The sequence below is a fragment of the Osmerus mordax genome, chromosome 23 (genome assembly GCF_038355195.1).
Source record: "Osmerus mordax isolate fOsmMor3 chromosome 23, fOsmMor3.pri, whole genome shotgun sequence".
NCBI lineage: Eukaryota > Metazoa > Chordata > Actinopteri > Osmeriformes > Osmeridae > Osmerus > Osmerus mordax.
This window is the reverse complement of record NC_090072.1, coordinates 6,775,140-6,795,109: the sequence shown is the minus strand read 5'-3', so window position 1 is coordinate 6,795,109 and position 19,970 is coordinate 6,775,140. Positions and strand designations below refer to the sequence as shown.

At 49.5% G+C, this 19,970-nt stretch overlaps 1 protein-coding gene across 1 annotated transcript in view; it reads left to right on the top strand.

Moving 5' to 3' along the window:
- Window positions 1-886: 886 nt before the first annotated feature.
- LOC136967916 (receptor-type tyrosine-protein phosphatase delta-like) overlaps window positions 887-19,970 on the top strand; it is a 131,518-nt gene continuing 112,434 nt past the window's right edge. Inside the window, exon 1 of the mRNA XM_067261915.1 lies at window positions 887-1,078. The gene's annotated coding sequence lies outside the window, so the exon portion shown is untranslated. The remainder of the gene's footprint in view (window positions 1,079-19,970) is intronic.

Sequence of the window (19,970 nt, the reverse complement as noted above, 5' to 3'; positions counted from 1 at the left end):
GGCATTGTGCACCGGTGGTGTCGTAAAAAAAGGAAAAGGAGAGGAAATGGAATGATGACTCGAGTGAGTTACAACTGATTGTGTGATTGATTGGGTGATTGTTGACATACTGTATCGTTGATTTACAAGTGGTGTAGACCGTTTGTATTGTTTATACTGCTTCCGCTGACAACTCATTAACAACAGTATTTATTTGAACTATAGTAACAACTAATTGCATTGAATGTGTCCTTAAAGGAGCATAATGTTAAAATGTGTTTACCAGTTTACAACAACACAAGGTGATTGAAGTGAGGCAATTTCTCGCAACTCTCTTCTCTTTCTATTACCTTCTCTTCCCTTCTCTTCCCTTCTCTCTCTGTCTCTCTCTTTCATCTTTTCTCTTCTCTTCTATTCTCTCTCTCCCTATCTCTCACTCTCTCTTTCTCTCTCACTCACACACACATACACTTTCTCTCACACACACACACACACACACACACAGCTGTGTTCATTAGGAATAATTTACCACCTGAAAATAATTTGCGGAGCAGATTGTTTTTACTCCCCAAAAAATCCGGGAAAAAATTCAACGGTTCATCAGAACCGGTCATGTCCAAGTGCAACATTCCTGCAGTGGACCGAAGAGAAAGTTGATCTCAGGGAGTTAGTTGATCCCAATGAGTGACGTCACCTTTCCATCCCCTCTCGGTGTATGTGCCGGAGCAGGGCAGTCTGTGTACGAGTCTCGGCAAGAGAGAATGTGTCCCCGCCACCACGCACCCAGAAGTACAGTCTCTCCACATTGAATTATGAAGGCATAACGAGCACGAACTAAGGGAGACTTTCCACATGTTTTCACCGAAAGATTTACTGGTTAATTTGCTTGTTGTCAAGATTTGCCTATCGCACTGAAAAACTGTCATTATCAAGAAGAAGAAAACTCCGGGAAAGAGGCGAAATAAAAGCGAATTAAAAGGGTAGAGAGGAGTAGTAGACGGATTATTTCTCTCATTCGGCTGTCATTCTGGATGTAACTCGCAACTAATAACAACTGGACAGACCGTGTTCTAAGACTGAGAGCAAAAATGATGATAAGGTATGTGTTTTTATGGTAATGTCAAGTAAAACTGTCGAGTTTTGAACATATCACCAGACAGTGCATGAAGTCGTCCCAGCAGTTACAGTATGAACTGTGAATGGACGGCGTATGTTTCATGAAACATATAGGCTATTTGACATAGGCTACATGTGTGTGCATTCCATGTCAGTTACATTTGGAGATATTGTCTCCATTTGTATGTCAATTTGTATTGATGTTAAAGTCATACAGGATCGGCTATACTTCTTAGGAAGCCTACATAATAACGTATTTTGAGTGTTCGTATTATTAAATGATTATTTAGTGGGCACACTCCATAGGTCCCACTGTATCGCGCTGTTATAAAGAGATGACTTAAAAGTAGTAATATTGTCAATTAATCTAATCTGTTTTATTATTCGGTAATGCACTATACTAGCATATGTCTCACTGGTAATTCCGTTTTTTTTATTGTACCTGATAGGACAATAGCTACAATATTTCCATTTAGACAGGTTGTAGTCTTTCCTTTCAAGTTGCCTTAACCTACTAGAATAAACATGAATAATTCAAATCGTGATGTCTGCATCCAGGTGGTAACCTTTATTAATGTATTGTTTTTAAACATTGCACAAAGTTCTTTGCAAACCAGTATATTATTTAACGCTGCATTCCTATTTCTCGCTGGAGACTACGTTAGGTCTTATCTTGGTGGTATTTTGGGAGCACATCTTGCATTCGTCGTAGTCGAGGGAAAGTCTTACATGTACACGTTTTAAATATTCACGTTTAAAAGGACTCAAAACGACGCATGTATGAATGCCTTCAAAACCGCGTTAATCAGTCAGGTGAAAGTGGATCTTTTTCATTTTTTCCAGTAGAATTGCGCACAACACCTGTGCTCAATGTGCGGGTTCAGCCGCTAGGGGACTGCGTACCATATAATGAAACAGCGGAATGCAGTGCAGTGAGAAGACCATCAGAGGAGATTTTCATTCCCCACGGTACCTTAAGTCGGGAGGGCGTCTTGGATAATACGCCTCTCCGTTTCTTTCTCCTTCATCTCCGTTTTACCAATGCCCTCAACTGTAGAATTAATGTAGGCTACGGACATGCGGGTTAGAAAAATAAATAAATACATATATGAATCTCAACTGATTAAAACAAATAAAAAATTGAGAATGAGAGACAGTATGCCTGTATGTAGTCTGTAGAGGCGTAGATCTTGTTTTTAAGCTATATGTAATTCCTGACTTACTAAGGAGATATTGAAATATGGATTCTATTATATTCAAATTGTCAGTTGATCAATGAATGTGCTCTGAATGTGCCTTTTATGGTAGTTTAAATGATCGATGGAGGGCGGGGTATTGAGGTGTTGAAAATGGCCCCGAAGTGCAGTGGGTGTGCGTGTGTGTTTATTTAAGCCGTCTTCACTACATAGGCAGTAAGCACTTTCAGAGAGCTCACCCAAGCACCAGCACTGTCTTACATGCTTTACAATCTCGGGCTCAAACAATTAGCGCTTGCCCAATTTTGACACGGCACAATTAGTGCCGTCGCTACCCGTTCGATTTCCAATTTTGCCGTTGCGACAGCAGCACTCAAAAGAGGAGACGAAATGAATATGTGTTTGTGTGCTTGGAAGGTTTAAGTGCCCCCATTTTCACCCACTTACACACAAGCCTGCGTGCACACACACACACACACACACCAAACACACACACACACGCAAACACACACCCGCAAACACACACACACACACACTCACACACACACACACACACACACACACACACACACACACACACACACACACACACACACACACACACACACACACACACACACACACACACAGGAGAGACAGCAGACACAGTTGGAGAAGCATTGCTGCTGCCTTTAAAAATATATATATATATATTCAACCTGTCCTTGACGTGTTGTCCTTGTTGAGGCCTTTGACGAAATGTATAGCTGTTAGTGAATAATGTATTTATTTTGTACCTCATTGTTGTTGCTCATCTAGAATAGCCTACTGAGAATCCTGACTGAAATTTAACAGTCCAGATAGCTGTTTTTGGTGCCTACTGTATATGAGTTGCCGTGCGCTATTTCTGTCTGAACAGGGAAGACTTGAGAAGAGCTTGCTGAATGTTTATTTTATTTATTTTTTACATTGTGGGAAGTAAGAACAATTGAGCTTGTCTTCCTTTCTACACTTGTTTGGCCCAGGCTTGGTCTGAAACTGTATCCAGCTTTTCCAGCTGTGCCTGTTAAAAGGTGAGACACAGGGATATTTTCATGGTGGAAAATAAGAAAAGTCAACATTGTGCTCCCCTCTAGGGAGGTACATTTTCCACGCGTTTAGCTTCCCTCTAATGAATAAATCCAGCCGTACTTCCCAGCATGCAACATTTGAATGTCAAGACACAATTGAATGCGCAATTCCAAAGCACTGTCCCAATGCCAAGCAACACTGGTTGATCTTGAAACAGCTGTAGTTAAGTATCTAACTGCAGAATAGCCATATATGAAGTGACTGATGGACCCTGAAGTGTTGGTCTATCTCAGAAGCACCTGGCTGACCCAGAACCAGAATCCCTCCCCACCCATCCTACCACACCGTCGTCTGAGTGGATATGACTCACTGGAAAAGGGGGGAGGTGTGTTTGAGAAGGTGCTTTTGAGAGGTGTGTGTGTGTGTGAGCACCGCCTCTGTTATGCCAGCCCCTCAACCTCCTCCCCCCCGCCCCCGCCCCCCTTTTTTTCTTTTACGAGCGCTGAAGGAGAAGTCAACACTTCCATGGCAGGAACGGACACGTAAACACGGGGGCCGCAATTACCGGGCGCCGGCTCGTTGGGAGCGGAGGGATGGAGTGCCAACGAGGTCTGCTAACAATCCCCCTGCCGCCGTCTCTGCCCTGTCACCCCGGGCTGGAATCGAACCCGTTTGTGCCAGCGGGGCCCAGAACTGCCCTGCTGGCGGCAACGAAGTCCAAGGGCTGGAGGTCACGTCGCAAAACATGGCGGGGGCAGCGACCGCCACGTGTGCGTATGTGAGTCAGTCAGATAGGGACGAGGGATCGACTGCAAGGCTTATCGAGGCGGCGCGTGTGCGGCCGTGCCGTGCCCACGCGCACGCGGCCTGTGTGTGCGTGGGGAGAGTGGCGTCCGGGCCGGGGCATCGGCCTGCTTAACAGCACAGCACAACTCGATGCGTTGTGACAAATGAGAAAGCGGGTTGATTTCGCAGAGCGCTGAGCAGTCCCGCGGCGTAATGAGGTAATCAAGGCTTTACCCTTGGCTCTCGCGGCCTCGTCCTGCCACGCTCGCTGTTCCCTCCGTTCACACAGCTATTTGCTCGACTTCAGCGGTTCCTTCCAGAAACCCTTGCCTCCACCCGACCAGCTTTGAGGGTGGTTGCCTGACCAAAAAAAAGAAGAGAAAAGGAAAACGCCTCAGGGCTCAGCCCCTTCACAAAATAAAGGGGAACCACATCACTTTTTGTATTGATAGTCAAGGAAGCACTTGGCTGGGGTGATAAGAAGGCTGTTTTCACGCCCAGGCGGGATCACCTCTACTGTCCGTCACCCTGTCAGGGCAAAGAGCCGATCCATAAATATTGTCTGGCAGGGGGGTGCTTGCATTGCCAAATCTCTCCTTCTCTCTCTCTCTGTCTCTCTTTATCTCTGTCTCTCTCGCTCTCGCCCTCGCTCTCTCGCTCTCACAGCACTGAGACCTGCATTAAGCAGTTGCCCCCTCTCCACACACACACACACCACTTCCATTCTCCCATACAGTCAGAGCTAGCTGACTGTATTCCCCACCTCAGACAGAGCATGGTTCCTTCCTTCCAGCCGTGGCCAGGCCTCTCTGCAGACCCCCAGCCTGTAGGGGGGGGGCCCTGCACGTCTGTATTGGTGGAAGACAGCAGTCCACTCCATGCGCAGCTGCCCTTCACTGGCAGATTGGGTTTCATCAGATATGATGGATGCCAAACGCCTGTAGCCAGTTGTGTGTGTGTGTGTGTATGTGGTGGGTGGGGGATGTGGGTCAGTGGCACTGGCACAGGAATGGAATTCCGCCCTTGACCTCCATTTAAGGCGTGCACCCATGGCAACAGAATGCTATCTCCCGATAACAGCCGTCACCCACTTGTTAGCAATGTAGAACAGTCACCGTTAGTTAGTTTGACTTGTTCCCTCTGTGTTCCGTGTTGAAGCCAGACGTGAATCGGCGTTTCCTTTATTGCCCGTGTTTTGACTTGTTCCTCCTAATATTTTTAATTTATTTCCGGGAGAAGATTACTAAATCCACTGAGGGGTCAATTTAAATAACGGACCGAATGAGCAAATAAAAGCGGCAGAAGAAAGGAAAGCAGCAGAGCTCGCTGCATTCATGTCACACGGCTTTATCAAATTATACCACAATAGCAGCCGCACAAGTGATGGAATTTCAATTAAAGTATGACAGTTTTAAAATTTGTTTCTGAGGCGTGAGAAGGGAGAAAAAAAAGTGATTTAGCACAGAAATACGCTCTCTCTCCATGCCCACCCCCCTACACCCCTCCCCCCCCCCCTACACCCCTCACTCAAAAGGGAATGACTCTGCAAGAAACCACACTCTGTTCTGAGGTGCTCTGTAGTTTTTGCCCGCGAGCCATTTCGAAACGGAGGGGTGTGATAAAGGCCTGTGGGCAGGCGCTGGAAATGGAACCCCCGGGTTGAAAGTCCCACCTTTCTCCCGCGAGCAATTACGCTGCCTGGTGCTGGTGTGCCAGATAGACGGGCGTCGCAGACTGGTGTGAGGACTGACGTTGTCAGGCCCAAGCGCAACCTATACTTGAGACCCGGAACGACTGTAAACTATCTGGACTGAGATTTTAGTCGCTCACTGAGAAACACGCACGAACGCACACAGAGAATCATAGATGAAAGGGCCTAGTTGAGTCTGATGGCCCTCCCTGTGCCGGGTGCCTCCAGAGTTTGTCGTCTTCCAATCCTATTTTCAGTGCATAATCTCTTTAATTTCTTTTAAGGACTCCACATCATTTGGAGGCAATAGGCGAAAGCACACGGCCGGCTTTGCATAAGGAACAAGGGAAGAACATACGATTTAACGTTCCTGATCATTTGCTGTCCATTTCAGTTGACTTACCTACAGGAGGGGAGGATTCCATTTGAAAAGTGCGCTGACTTCGGAGCACAGTCATTTCGCGACTGAGGAGCGCATTTGCCACCGATGGATTTTCATCATTTGAAAATCCCCACTAGCGGTCTTTCAAGTGACACATCCTCAACTTTGGGATTCGTCACATAACTAATTGGACACTCAAGCCAAAGCCCTGGTCTAAATGGTGTTGTTTGGCCAACACATCACACAGACTCTCTCTTCCTCCTTTTATCTCTCCCTCCCTCCCTCCCTCCCTCCCTCCCTCCCTCCCTCCCTCCCTCCCTCCCTCCCTCCCTCCCTCCCTCCCTCCCTCCCTCCCTCCCTCCCTCCCTCCCTCCCTCTCCCCACCCCACTCCCTAAATTCATGCTCGCCTTCTCACCGTACCCGACATCCGCATAGACTGTACTTGGTAGGAGCATCTGCTATTTACTTCATGGTCCTTATCAAAGCACACTTTAGGCTTTGGCCTGACTGACCTCATCAAGACGTTATGATTCCCCCTTTTGAGAATCGAAAATTATCCTACTTCAGGGTTAAGAGGATCCGTTTGAATCCTGTTCTTGCATACCGCTCCCCTCCCCCTCCTCTCTGCTCATGCCGCAATTATAGCTGGCCGCTTTGAAGGAGCCAGGCGGAACTAAAACGACTTTTCATGTCCGGCGTAATGACTACCATTTGGAGGCGGCCGGAGAAAGAGAGGGAGGGAGAGATGGAGAGTGTGAGAGAGAGAGAGAGAGATAGAGAGAGAGAGAGATGGGAGGCAGAGTGAGGGGTGAAGACAGACAGAAACACTGCAGTGGACATCGGCTCAAGTCGAGTCACCCTCAATATGACTGCAGCCAGACGGACTCCCCTCCACCCACCCACACACACACACACACCTCACAAAAACAAGGAATACTCCTTCCATTCTCCAATCCACCCACCCAGTCTCGCGTCAGCGCTGCAGTGTCTGATGGACCCAGGGCACCAAGTCTCAATCTGCTCTCTGTGACTCTCCATTCATTTAGACCAAGGGAAGCTTAGCAGCTTTACGGCGGATTACAAGATGAATTGTACCATGAGAGACCCAGTATATTCTCTTTACGGAGGAAGGGGAGGGGTGGGGTAGGTGTTAGGCAGGTGTGTGGGTGAGCAGGTAGGTGTTCGGGGCGGCAGTAGGTTCTGGAACGTTCTACTTCAGGAAAGAGTAGTTGTGTCAGAGATGTGTGGATTATCAAGACTCCCTTTGAGATATTGTGGAGAATCGTACAGGCACTTTATTGGCTAGATGTTCTTGGATCACGAGGAGATTTTAGCTGGCATATCGAGATGGCATAGCGAGATGGCATCTTGTCACATGAACATATGCTCTTAGCTCAGCGCGAAAAAAGTCTGAGTTTATTTTAGACGTTGTTTTACTGGACATCATCTCCGCCTCGCCTCACGGTGGCCGGGCGTCAGCGTTGGGCTGAATCCGAGAAATCTGAGCACATTTCATTGACGTCCCGTCATAATAGACCTCCACGCGTTTGGCAAGGCGACGCATGCTACTCCTACTCTTGGGGACTATCACAGCATGTGTCGTCTTTCTAACGTGTCACGTATCTATCCTCCATCGCGTCTTTCTTTTCTCCGTTTGCTATTTTTTTTTGGGAGGGGGGGAACTTGTCTCCCGTTGACAGGTGGTGGTCGGGTGTGCAGTCTTCAAAGTGGTCCGGGCCCTGACGAGCATGTACATTCCTTTTCATGTATATTTCAAGAAGTGTTTCAGCCGCTTTTCGGGGAGTTGCATCATGCGAGGCGAGACTGAAAGCACGCGGTCGACGCGGCCTTGTTTATATTTAGTCAGACACAAAAAAAAAAACACGATCGCGATGACCCTCTCGTTTATATATAGTCCTGCCTATGAATCCCGGTACCGTCTGCAAACGTATTAATGTGCTAAGAGGATTTCCGAAAGGCCCGTAAGTTATTTTGCCCGGCCCATATATTTACCCACACCCCCTCATCCCTGCCATCATTAATAACAGGGTGGGGGTGCTGGCTTGTACTCAGCACAGTCAATCCAGCCCCGCTGAGAAGAACCCATAACAGCTAACCAGCTTCCATCCTCTCCCATTAGCCCGCATGGCTATAAACCCAGTCTGGATCCCAGCATGAGAAAGTTCTCCCAGAGATGATATAGATAGTTAGAATCCAGTTTAGCCCAAGGCACATGATGGATCAGGTTACTGTTTAAATGTAGTCCGGGCAAAAAGCATTAAGACGGCACAAATAGCTCCAAGATATAAAACTGCACATCTATCCTTCCATTGAGGTCAGGGTGCTATTTCTGAAAGCAGCGATAGACACAGCAGCACTGATAAGTCGACCTCATTATTTTCATTTGGCTGGAAGAGGAACATTTGATGTCAGCAGCCAGATGTTGTGATTCAGTGACCGAACGTCGCCCGTCAACAGGAACGGAGTCATCAAAGGACTTGAGTCAGCAGTTTGCCTCGTGAAAACACCTAGCACGCATCACTGAGCAGCCACTACAGGGGCCCGCGAGTGCCGCAGAGGAACGGGGGCTACGCTAACTATGCTAACCATGCTAACAATGCTAGCAGGGCTGACTACATAGCGGCAGGCCTTTGATTTCCTTTTGAGCCAAGAGCCTCCCAAAATGCGAAGCATTGAAGATGCTTAAACACACTTAGTGCTCTGACTGCACATCTCCATGAGAGAGAAGTCTCTGATGCCAGAGAGAATCCAAGGTCACACATACCAGGTGAACTGGAATGCAACTCAATACCCCAGCAGCTAATCCCCTACCTGTCTCAGCCCGGTCCTCACATGTGCTCAACAGTCTGTCCCGCCGGGAGAAACATTCCAAGTATGTTCCAAAGCCACTGAAACTGGACACTCTCTAGCTGTGTCTGTGTGTCTGTGTGTGTGTGTCTGTGTGTGTGTTGGAATGCCTGGGTAGGGCCTTCTTCCTTTTCCAACCTGTGAAAGGTTAACACAACATTGAGCTGTGCGTTAGGGGACATATGACCCTGTGGATCCTGTCGTAGATTACACGCAAGTGTCGACCATTGATTAATAATGACTAGTTGATCCCAAAATGCAGTAGCTATATTTAGGAATTATGTCCCACCCATTGGTACACTGACTGCAGCAGTGTGTGTGTGTGTGTGTGTGTGTGTGTGTTTGTTTGTTTGTCCAGTAGGAGGATTGGTGGCGTGACGATGAATACAGCAATCAAGCGATGATCCCACAAACTCGTAGGTTATCAAATTAGGGATTAAACGCAAGTGTGTGCGTGTGTGTGTGCGCGCACACTTTTTCTCACCAATGGACAGCATGAAGTACTGTCGTCTCTCACCCCACAGTCAGAGAGTGACATGGGGAGGGAGGTGGAGAGAGCCAGGGAGAGAGAGAACGAGATAAACATATCTGAATGAAGATAGAGATGGACAGTTCGGCAGCCACAGAGTCAGGAAAGTGTAGAAGAGAGGGAAGGAAAGAGAGACACCCACTTAAAGATAGACACCCCTGACAGGAAGAGGGGAACGAGACGGATGAGGGTGAAGGGGGGCTGGGTGGAGGGGAAGGGGGCAGGTGTGTGTGTGTGTGTGTGGTGTTAGAGACAAACTATCCATCATGCAGAGAGGAAAGTCCAACTCTGTGACAGAAGAATTCCAGTTTGCTCCGCCGTCTTAAAAATAATCATTGGCCCTGCCTGGGAAGATAGGAGCAGACTCACTTGGTAAACCCAGGACTCAGACGCCATCTAAAATGGCTGACTCACCTATATCAGTTCCCACCCTTAAGGGTGAATGCTCTGGAACACCAGTGTTGGTGTCAGGCTGTATTACTTGCCGTAGGTGATCAACGAAACTGGGAATATGAAAATGTCAAGCTTTCCATATGTGTGAGGGGATTACGACTGTGCCTTTTAGTGAAAGTTCATGGAGGTTTTTTCAAACAATTTCGGGGGGTTTGCACGTAAAAGCCTGACTATACAAATGCAGATAATGTGAAACGTTGCTACCCTTTTCCACGCTGCTAAAGCATAACACTTTATAAATAAACTGTGATTCCAGTGCCTACAGTGCTACAACAGCAACTTTTACAGCAACAAAAGGGCAGAGCGTTTCTTAAAGACAAGCCGGTTGGCGGGACAGAGTGTGATGAACAGGACATTAGACTCCTGTCAGGCCTGGTGACCTTTCTCATTCCCTACGACTTAAAAGGGCTTTCACTCCTCCCTTAGCGGCCCCCCTCCGTCCCTCAATCCCCCCTATCGCTCTGCATTCACACCTCGCCATGGCAGCCTCCTCACATCGCCACGTGACGATGCCGTGGCTGATGACATTGACGCTCCCCTCTCCCTCCCCTGTCGATGACCCCCCTCGTCTTGCCACGGCTCGTCTAATTGTCTCTCTGCCCGTCCCAGTGGACTTCATTACCCAGGATTCCTTAGGATGTTCATGCTTGTTGTGCCTTTGGAGGAGTGTTTGAAAGGCTTTTGGAGTTTCTTTCTCGCCAACGCGCTGGCTTCAAGCGCTCATACTGGCCCGGGGTTGGGCTGTGAGGGTGATTGAGACCCAGGCCCACCTCTGGGACTGGGTGAAGCTCACTCTGAGAGCTGATGTGTCGAGCCTGTGAAAGAGGGGACGAATGGTGTCTCTCAGAAGCAGGGGGAACTGCCTCTCTCGTTCCCTCTCTATCTCTGTATGCCTCTCGCTCTCTCTATATCTCTATAAATCCTTCCTCTCCCCCCCCATTTCTCTCTCCCATCCCCCATCTCTCTCCCCCCTCTCTCTTTCTCTCTCCCTCCCCTCCCCCCTTATTGCTCTCTCTCCCCCCCCCCTCTCTCTCTCTCTCTCTCTCTCTCTCTCTCTCTCTCTCTCTCTCTAGCTAACACACCTTTCAATGGATTTACTGTAGACCAACTCTATTGCGCTTAATGGTGATGACATAAACCAACATTGCACTTTTAAAGTCCTGTTCCCTGTTTATCTTCCTCTTTTACGACCGACAAACAAACGCTGACGACACGTCGGGCTGCCACAGGCCCTGTTTGCCCACCCCAAGTTAATTTCTGACTTCATTAAATCCGGCGGAGAAAATCTCCTGCAACTCCGTGCAAAAACACAGTGGAACAGTGATTATCTTTGGAAATGGGTTGGCTCATTTCGGGGGGTGTTGGGGGGGGGGGGGGGGGGGGGGGGTAAGGAGGGGCTGTGGGGAGTGGAAGGGGGGGGGGAGGGGCGCAGATGCCTCCCTTCAACGGGGGCCTATTATTTTTAAACGACTCTCATCAAGCCAAGTCGAAATAAGGCAAGCTGTGCTGGGCGCTTACATAAAATCTTTAGAACAGTCGCTCAGGAGCTGGATGTGGCGACGTCTCCACGGTGAGGACGTCTCCATCTGGGGGGCGTGTGAAAGAGGAGGTCGTACTGTACGCGCGCGGGTCCGTGTCTTCCGTGTGCAGCGGATGGGCTCTGGAGAGATCTGAGCTCTCTTTGCAGTTCAGTTCTTTGCACTACGGGGACATGATCTCGCGCACAGAGTTACATTTGGGACACTTGCACTCGTCTGCTTTGACACGGCCCGATACAGAGCGGGTGAGAAAAGCCAAACCCGTTTGAGTGAGAGAAAGAAATTTAGGAAAAAAAAGCTATGTCTGTGTTCCGGGCCGGCATCGACTTCACCGCTGTCAGTTCAAACCGTGTCTTGTGAATTGCCACGCTGTCAAATATCCCTTCTAGTTGGACAGCAGTGCAGAAGGGGACTTCTCCTGGTGTGCTGTTGACCCAGCGCTGCTGGGCGCTCGGCCAGCCCTTTGGAAGGCTGCTGTGGGCCGTTGCCATCGATTCACAATACCCCCCCCCCCCCACCCACCCACCCTCCACCCACACATCCGCTTCTGGTTCGACAGCATCGGGGGGTTAGGCAGTTGGAGCCGTGGAAAAATGGATGGTGGTGGGAGGGGGAGTGAGGAGGATGGGGGGTGGTGGGAGGAGGAGGGTGGGGGGGGTTTGGCCGAAGGAGGATATTGACTGGCTCCCGGGTCTCTCTGCTGTCGCCACGCTGGTGCTCTTGGTGTGCATAGAGCTCCGAATGAATCATATCCCCTCCAGGTCTCCCATGTGTGTGCTCTCTCTCTCTCTCTCTCTCTCTCTCTCTCTCTCTCTCTCTCTCTCTCTCTCTCTCTCCTCTCTCTCTCTCTCTCTCTCTCTCTCTCTCTCTCTCTCTCTCTCTCTCTCTCTCTCTCTCTCTCTCTCTCTCTCTCTCTCTCTCTCTCTCTCTCTCTCTCTCTCTCTCTCTCTCTCTCCTTCCATCCTTTGTTCTTGACAAGCGGCTGCCGGTGCACGCGGACAGTCGATCCGTCTGTCTGACTAGGGAGCTCTCCGAGTCGAGTCGCGCACCGCCGAGATCGCGGCGCCGCCGCGTCCGGCGGGTGCCATGATGGAACACGCACATCAAAATTCCCATCTCCTGCTTCGGCACGTTCAATGAATTGCCCACCGTCATTTTCCATTAACCGCGCCGACACGGAGGTGAGGACGCACGCTCCCTCACGGCTTTCCCTCCCCATCCCAACCCTCCCGTGCGATATCACAAAATGGCAGACGGCAGGACGAGCTGCATATGTAGAAAGGTTTGCAGGTGTCCCCAGCGCCCAGGTGTTATGCTTTCGGACGGCAAAATGGGTTCAATGTAGTATTGACACTGTGTAAAGGAGGCCTATTCACATAGAGCATATGCCAGCGCCCACCAATGTGCATTCGGGGTGTCGCTTGCGAAGCTGTTCTGGAGGCATGCGCTAGCCGGCACGCTGACACTGACCCTGTCACCAGCTGATCAGGGGGGGGCGGATTGCGGCGAAGCAGAAATGGGCGGCTTCCAGGGAACATCAGGCGCAACAGATGCTTGACGCAAAACGAGCAGACACCAGATATATGACATCAGGACACAAACGCTTATTCTGCCATCGCATGGCCGGAGTCCCAACGCCTTGGACCACTGCCAGGGCCTCGACGGTTCCCCAACTGTGAAGGAGAAATATGGTAGACAGAGTTAACTTTGTTAATTAATTAATGTCACTTTTCGCAATTTGGCTTTTAATTTGTGTTTCGCAGCGTTCTTTGAAGACCATCAGTGGTATCATTGATATTCTAATCTCCTTCTCTTTTTCTGCTGCTTGACCATAAAGGCACAGCACAACTCTGCTCACTGGTCAGTAAAAGGCTGCTCTGAGTGACTGCCAGCAGAGACAAGCGGACAGCTTTATCTGCGGTTTGGATGTCCGCATGTTGTTTAGTTTGCGCTCGAGGTGCTCCAAGTCAGGCAGACACCTGAATGAGCTTCTGGATGATCAGTACCCCTCTATCCTCCTTTCTCAGCCCCAGGCGACCCCCAGGGAAAGGGTCGTGAGTTGGCCATTTCTGGCAGGGTCAACAGGGGGAGCGATCCAGCGCTGCCACACACACACACATACACACACAGACAGAGACAGGTCTGACCCATTTCCATCGAAGTGAGAGCGAAGAAAGGGCATGATGGAGCATGAGAGGGAAAGTGGGGAAACGACTGCATGGCCCAGCTGAGAGAGAGAGAGGGACACAGAGAGAGAGAGAGAGAGAGAGAGAGAGAGAGAGAGAGAAAGAAAGAAAGAGAGAGAGAGAGAGAGAAAGAAAGAGAGAGAGAGAGCTTCGTTCTATTTTCGGAAAGTCCAATTTTCTCTCGACCTAAGTGGACCTGCAGAGTCCACATCAACCTTTTCACCGTGCGTTCCGTTCCCTCCTCTGTGTGTGCGGCCTGCCTTCCACCCTGAGAGCCCAGGTTGCACTCCTGTCAAACGGGGACACACGCAAGTGCTCGTTTGCCCGTCGGTCAAACGTCTCGTTGCGCAGATCCTTATTTCGATTGGCTCCACTTTGCACCGTGCCTGCTGTTTCCAGGCGCTCCGGGGAGCCGCGAGGGACAAACAAGCGCTGGGGAAAATGGCGACGCCAAGCCTCCGCTTTAGAGGTCAGCGGCATTGGCCCCCGCCTGGCCAGCTTTCAATCTGCCGCCCATCATTTCATTCAGGCCTGCTCAGTTTAGGGAGTGATGGGGGTGGCTGTCTCAGCATGGCGCTGCCAGTGGGCACCGTTCACAAAACACAAACTCCATTGACTGGGGCGCTGCTCAAGGGCTCCGGATGTTTACGACGCGATCCCCTCTCTCAAGGCACGCTCAACGGCCCAAGGAGTCCGGGTTGAATGTGGCCATTCTGTTTGCCTGAAGTTTTTTTTTCTTCTCTGTATCCATCGAATACGTTTTAACACAATGTTACCATCTTGGAATGTGTCAGTGCACTCCTAAAAGTGACCTTTTGTTTTCTATCTACAAGTGCATCAGAACGCTTTGCCTATTGGAATGTTTAGCCACTCATATTAAACCAGGTGAGACCACAGCAGATTATTAGGCAGGTGCAATATACAGTTAGGCCAAGCGGCACACTCAAATAGAGCATGGCAGCTCAATAATTCTCACCATATCGATCTGCTACGGTTTCTTCATTTCTTTCTGAAGTAGGGAAAGTTCTCCCTGCCAAATCATTTTACCGTGCAGCGGCGCTGGCTTCTGAAATAAATGGTTTGACAGTTTGTCAATGACTATAGAATGTGACAATAAATTGCCTGGTATCGAGTCCCCAGTGTTTCCCTGGCCTTCTCGTTGACGAGCTATTATGCTTAAAGCAAGACCAAAACACGCTCTGGAGTATTTGATTTCTTTGGGCTTTTTTTTGTCTTTTTTTCTTTTAAGAGCAGGTGAGTCTGCTTTCAAATGTGAATGATGAAGACGCATCCCTTCTCGACACTTGAGCGATGCTCAGGGAGAAGGCGAAGGCTGATGAATGGGGGGTGTCTCTCACCCCCCCAAAGAAGGGGGGAGCTCGCCGAACCGCCATCCGTTAAACAAGACGTCCAATTTGTTTGGATGAATAAACGCCCCGAAGTGCCGTCGTCAGTCACGGAGGGTCGCTCGCCCGGGGCGACTCCCTCCGAGAAGGCGCGCCGCGAGTTTTGGAATCGTCACGGGGGGGGAGGGGGGGGAGACGTGGCTGTTGTCTTGGCACCCGGGAGTCTGGGGGGATGGGGGGGAGAGGGGGTAACTGATAGACAAGCTGGAGCTTGTCAGCTCTGGCACTTATCACTACTGACATCTGTCGACGCGGTCTCTCCCCCCCCCCCCCCCCATCCTGTCTGTAGCGGAGTCCAGGAATCGTGACCTTGGGAGTGAGCATGTTGTCTCCCCCCCCTCTTCATCTGGCTTCTGTCTGCTGTTTGGCTTATTCAGGCGTAGTTGTTTTCCTGTTAGACCTTGCACTGTGGTCTGACTGGACTGGACTGGATTCCTCGTATTTGTACACTCTCCCGGGGCACCTACATGTTCAGAAGTGTCTGTAGCGCGTCAAGATATTGTATCTGCTGTGCAAGGCTCAAATTGCCTCAGCGTGCTCCAGTGGTTGACAGTTTCAGCCAGAAATGGATATTAACCAAGAAACACGAGCTGGTCTGTTCAGGAGTGTATGGAAACACACACACACAGCAGTCCTCAGCACTGCCCTGACAGCTCTCAGTACTGTCAGTGGTTTTGCGGGTCAGTTTTCCATGCCGCAGGCGAGATGGAGCGCTAATTGAGTGAGGCTCATATTTACCAGACACTTCCAATCTAAAAGCTAATGACTTTACGCTCGTAGTCTGTCAGTCACCACAAACGCCCTGTGTGTGTGTGCTGGGGAGGATTCAGCAGCTGAGATATCCGCATCCAGGCTGGAACAAGATCTTCCCCACCAGGCGTAGCATCCCTGAAGTTAGCAGCCATCAGGAAAGTGCCCCACCCAGACAGAGAAGTCTGAATCCCTCTCTAGGAACAATCCAGGCCATGGTTTCCTTATGATGTGAGTTCTTCTGCAACACTGTCTCTAACCTCTGGCCCTCCCTCGTGGAGTAATTAAGACATGGCTTGTTTGTTTAGCTGCCTGTGTGTGCCTCCTGTAGACAACACAGGGGGTGGGGGGGGGGGGGGTGTTCTTCCTACTATAAAACCATCCTAACAGCAGGATATTTGCGAAACGGAGGTTGGTGTGTGTGTGTGTGTGTGTCCTAATGAGGCAGGCTGGAGTGTATTAGTCTTGCTGGGCTATAGCCAGCTGGGAGCATCTGGAGTTGTCCTTCACAACCCTCTCTCCCCCACACACACACACACCTCCCTCATTCTTCCTCACCCCTCAGTTTGAGTGTGTGTGTGTGTGTGGGGGGGGGTTGGGGTTTGAGGGTCACACGGCTGGCTTTTTAAATATTCGGTGCTCCAGGTCATCGCCACATCACACATCACATCCCCTCCGGCCCAGTCTGGAGTCGTTATTTCGGACGCGGTCGGAATGGTCCGACTCTCACGTCTCCCGACACTGGAATGCTGAGGGGGAGGGGCTCCGGGGGGGCCTCGACCAATCCAGGCCCCAGACGCTACTTCAGGAGACGCATCAAAGCTGTCCCTATGGACCCGAGGAATTTTGGGAGTCCTCGTGGGGTCAGGCCTGGGAATGAGTCCCAGAGTCCTTTGCCCTTTCCCTTTCTGAAGTCTGGAGGGGTAGAAGCAGGCGGGTCAGCTGGTCTGCTCTGGTGGTCTTCTCTGGCCTGCGATTGGACGAAACCCAATGAGTGCTTGAAATTGGATGAAACTGTGAGACCACTCGTAAGTGCATCTTAAGTGCTGTACCAAACGTCGATGGCATAAAAAAAGGTATCCCTTTGTCTTGATAAATCCATATTCTCGCTGTTACTTTTTTACAAGTAGTTTGTTATGAGCCTCAGCGTGAGAGACTAAGATGCTTCCCCTAGTCTTTATCCCTGGGTAACAGATCCCAGTGGAGCTCTTTATGAGAGACTCTATCGATTAGCTGATTAACTCCTGGGGAAGCCCAGAAAAGGACAGAAACTAGGGCCACTTTCTTCTGGCTCTTTCCGTTGGTTGTGGCTGAGACGTTTTTTTCTCTTTCTCTCTCTCTCTCTCTCTCTCTCTCTCTCTCTCTCTCTCTCTCTCTCTCTTCTCTCTCTCTCTCTCTCTCTTTCTCTCTCTTTTATCTCTCTCTCTTTTATCTCTCATTCACTCTATCTATCCCTCTCTCTCTCTCTTTTATCTCTCTTTCACTCTATCTCTCTCTCTCTCTCTCAGTTCTATTTTCGTACGTTTTACTATTCCTCTCACAGTGCGAGCGCCCCACAACAGCCGCTCAGGGAGACGGATCACAGGAGCCCAGCGGCCGACAGTCGAGGGCTGCTTCTTTTATTAGCCATCAGCAGGCCAACCTGATAGGGCACCGAGATGGAGGGAGAGAGACAGGGAGTTAGAGAGAGGGGGAGGAGCAGCGCGGGGTCAGCGTGGATGGAGGTGGGGGGGGAGGGGGTGTAGATATCCCAGCTGTTAGCACCCAGACGTTGTCCCAGCCTCGCTGCTGGAGATTAAGATCAGCACACGCGCGCGCACACACACACACACACGGCTGACTTCTCAACTTGGCACGGACTACAACTCAGCAAAGACAGATAGATCTTCCAACTCAATGTAGAGGGAGTTCACTTTGAGGCAGTGATCTCTGTAGGAGATCCCCCCCCCCCCCCCCGCACACACACACATACATAAAAGACCTCCAAATCTCCCCCTGGTCCCCCTCTCTGCCAAGGCCTTAACGTTTCTCTCACAGCATGCTATCGGAATGTGCGGTCAGGTTGAGGCGCTAGCCGGCAGTGTAATGCCTTTAATAACCTCACCAATTGCCCCCCCACCCCCCCTACACACACACACACACACACCCCACCCCCAACTCCCACTCCCTTTTCACCCCATCGACTCCCAAACCGACGTCGTCTCCCAGTCTGAGGAGCCCTGCTTTACTAGAGACGCAGCGGTCTGGAGGGTAACACAGACAGGGGTAAGAACGACATTCCCAGCCATTATGATGCAGCCATCCATTGTGCCATTCAATCGCTCTTTTTTTTATTTGAAATTTTGGGGTTGGGGGGGTAGTATCAAAAATAAAATGAACAGAGGATTTTTTTGGGTCGTTTTTTCTCAACGCTTTATTGGTCTTCCTCGTCTCCTTAAACCACAGCAGGAAATAAAACCACTCGAAAGAAGTGCCATTGATGAGGGCGGCGTGGAGCGTTCCCATTTCGGGATGATTTGATTGGCCGAGACAACTGAGCGTGCCGCTTATTTGCCATGCATGTTGCCATGGGGACCCCCGACAACACATTATTGGAGAGCTGGCCCGCACGAGCTGGTTATATGGTGACAGTTTTGACTTTGGTGCCCAAGTATGTGCTCTTTGAGGGACATTGTGTTCCCCCTCAATGTCTTTGCCCCCCTCCAAAGCACTGTGGATGTCTGTGTTAGATATTTGCATATTTATGAGAATGGGCGTCACAGTGATTAAGTTAACTGGGAGCCAGTTCTGTAGAGTGTGGATTATGAAAGCACATAAAATGTGAAAGTCCAAGGACATTTGTTCAAATGTCTCTCCTCTCACACACAGATTTCTTAATAAAACTACGAGATACTTTATTTTTGTGTATGGAAGGTTTATTCGATTTTTGTCCATTTCTTTTATTCTTTCTTGACAATCATTGTCAATGCTATACTTTTTTTCAAAGTCCAAGGCTATAGATTATTCATTTAAATTCCAATATTTCAATAGGCATTTTCTTCATACAACCTGTGTCTAACACTAGGACTTTGTTCTCTACCATATTGATGGGGATTAATAAACCGGGTCAGATGTCAGTCCAGCTGTGCGCCAGAGGATTGTGCTTTAGCTAATGCACCGTCGGAGAATCTCAGATCCTGGTCGGAGGTCTGTCTACCTCACTCTGTTCCCCTGTCTAACAGACAGCAGCACATCAACATCGGTACCCAATCTCAACTAGCACCAATCTGCTTCAATATTAGAAAGTTCCAGAGGGATGGGTACTCAAGGCTGTACCTAGAGTTCCCAAGGTAGATGGGACTTTTTCCCAACTAGACGTTTTCTCGTGGCTTTGTGCTCATAAACACAGGACCAATATGATGTTCATTAGCGAGTGCTCGACCAAGACACCCTGTAGCCCAGACGAGTAATCAGAGCGCATGTGGAGGGGCTGACTGGAAAACAGTCATTATCCAGTGAAAAACACGACCTTTCCAGGTCACATCACTTTGTTTGCTGCAGTAAAACAAGTCTATTTATGCATGGAGTCACCGTTAAAGTGCCCCCTAACCTGCTTGTCTGTGTTTTATGGAGCACAATGCAATCGGTGGGGGGACTGAGAAATTCAGTAAATGTGAAAACACACGAGAAAAAGTGGTGTATTTTTTTTTGTATATGTTTTTATTGCGTGCACTCATTCGTCGTCACTCGTGTGTGTGTGTGTGTGTGGTTGTGTGTGTTGTATCGAGAAGGCCAATATGCAATGAGTTTTCATCCCCCTCGTTTTACAAGCACCTTGTGAACTAAGCCGTTTCACAGGGCCACTGCACAGTTTACAACCCCGCTTGGAGCTAATCACACTGAAATAGAAGAGTTTATACTGGTCTATCTCAGCTCACTCTATTCCCCTGTTTGCACTCTCTCAACCCGACGGGCCTTGTCTCCTAAAACACACACACCTCAGAGTGTTGTTTTAGTAGGTCAAGGGTGTGTTTGACTAATTTCCGGAATCTGAATATTCA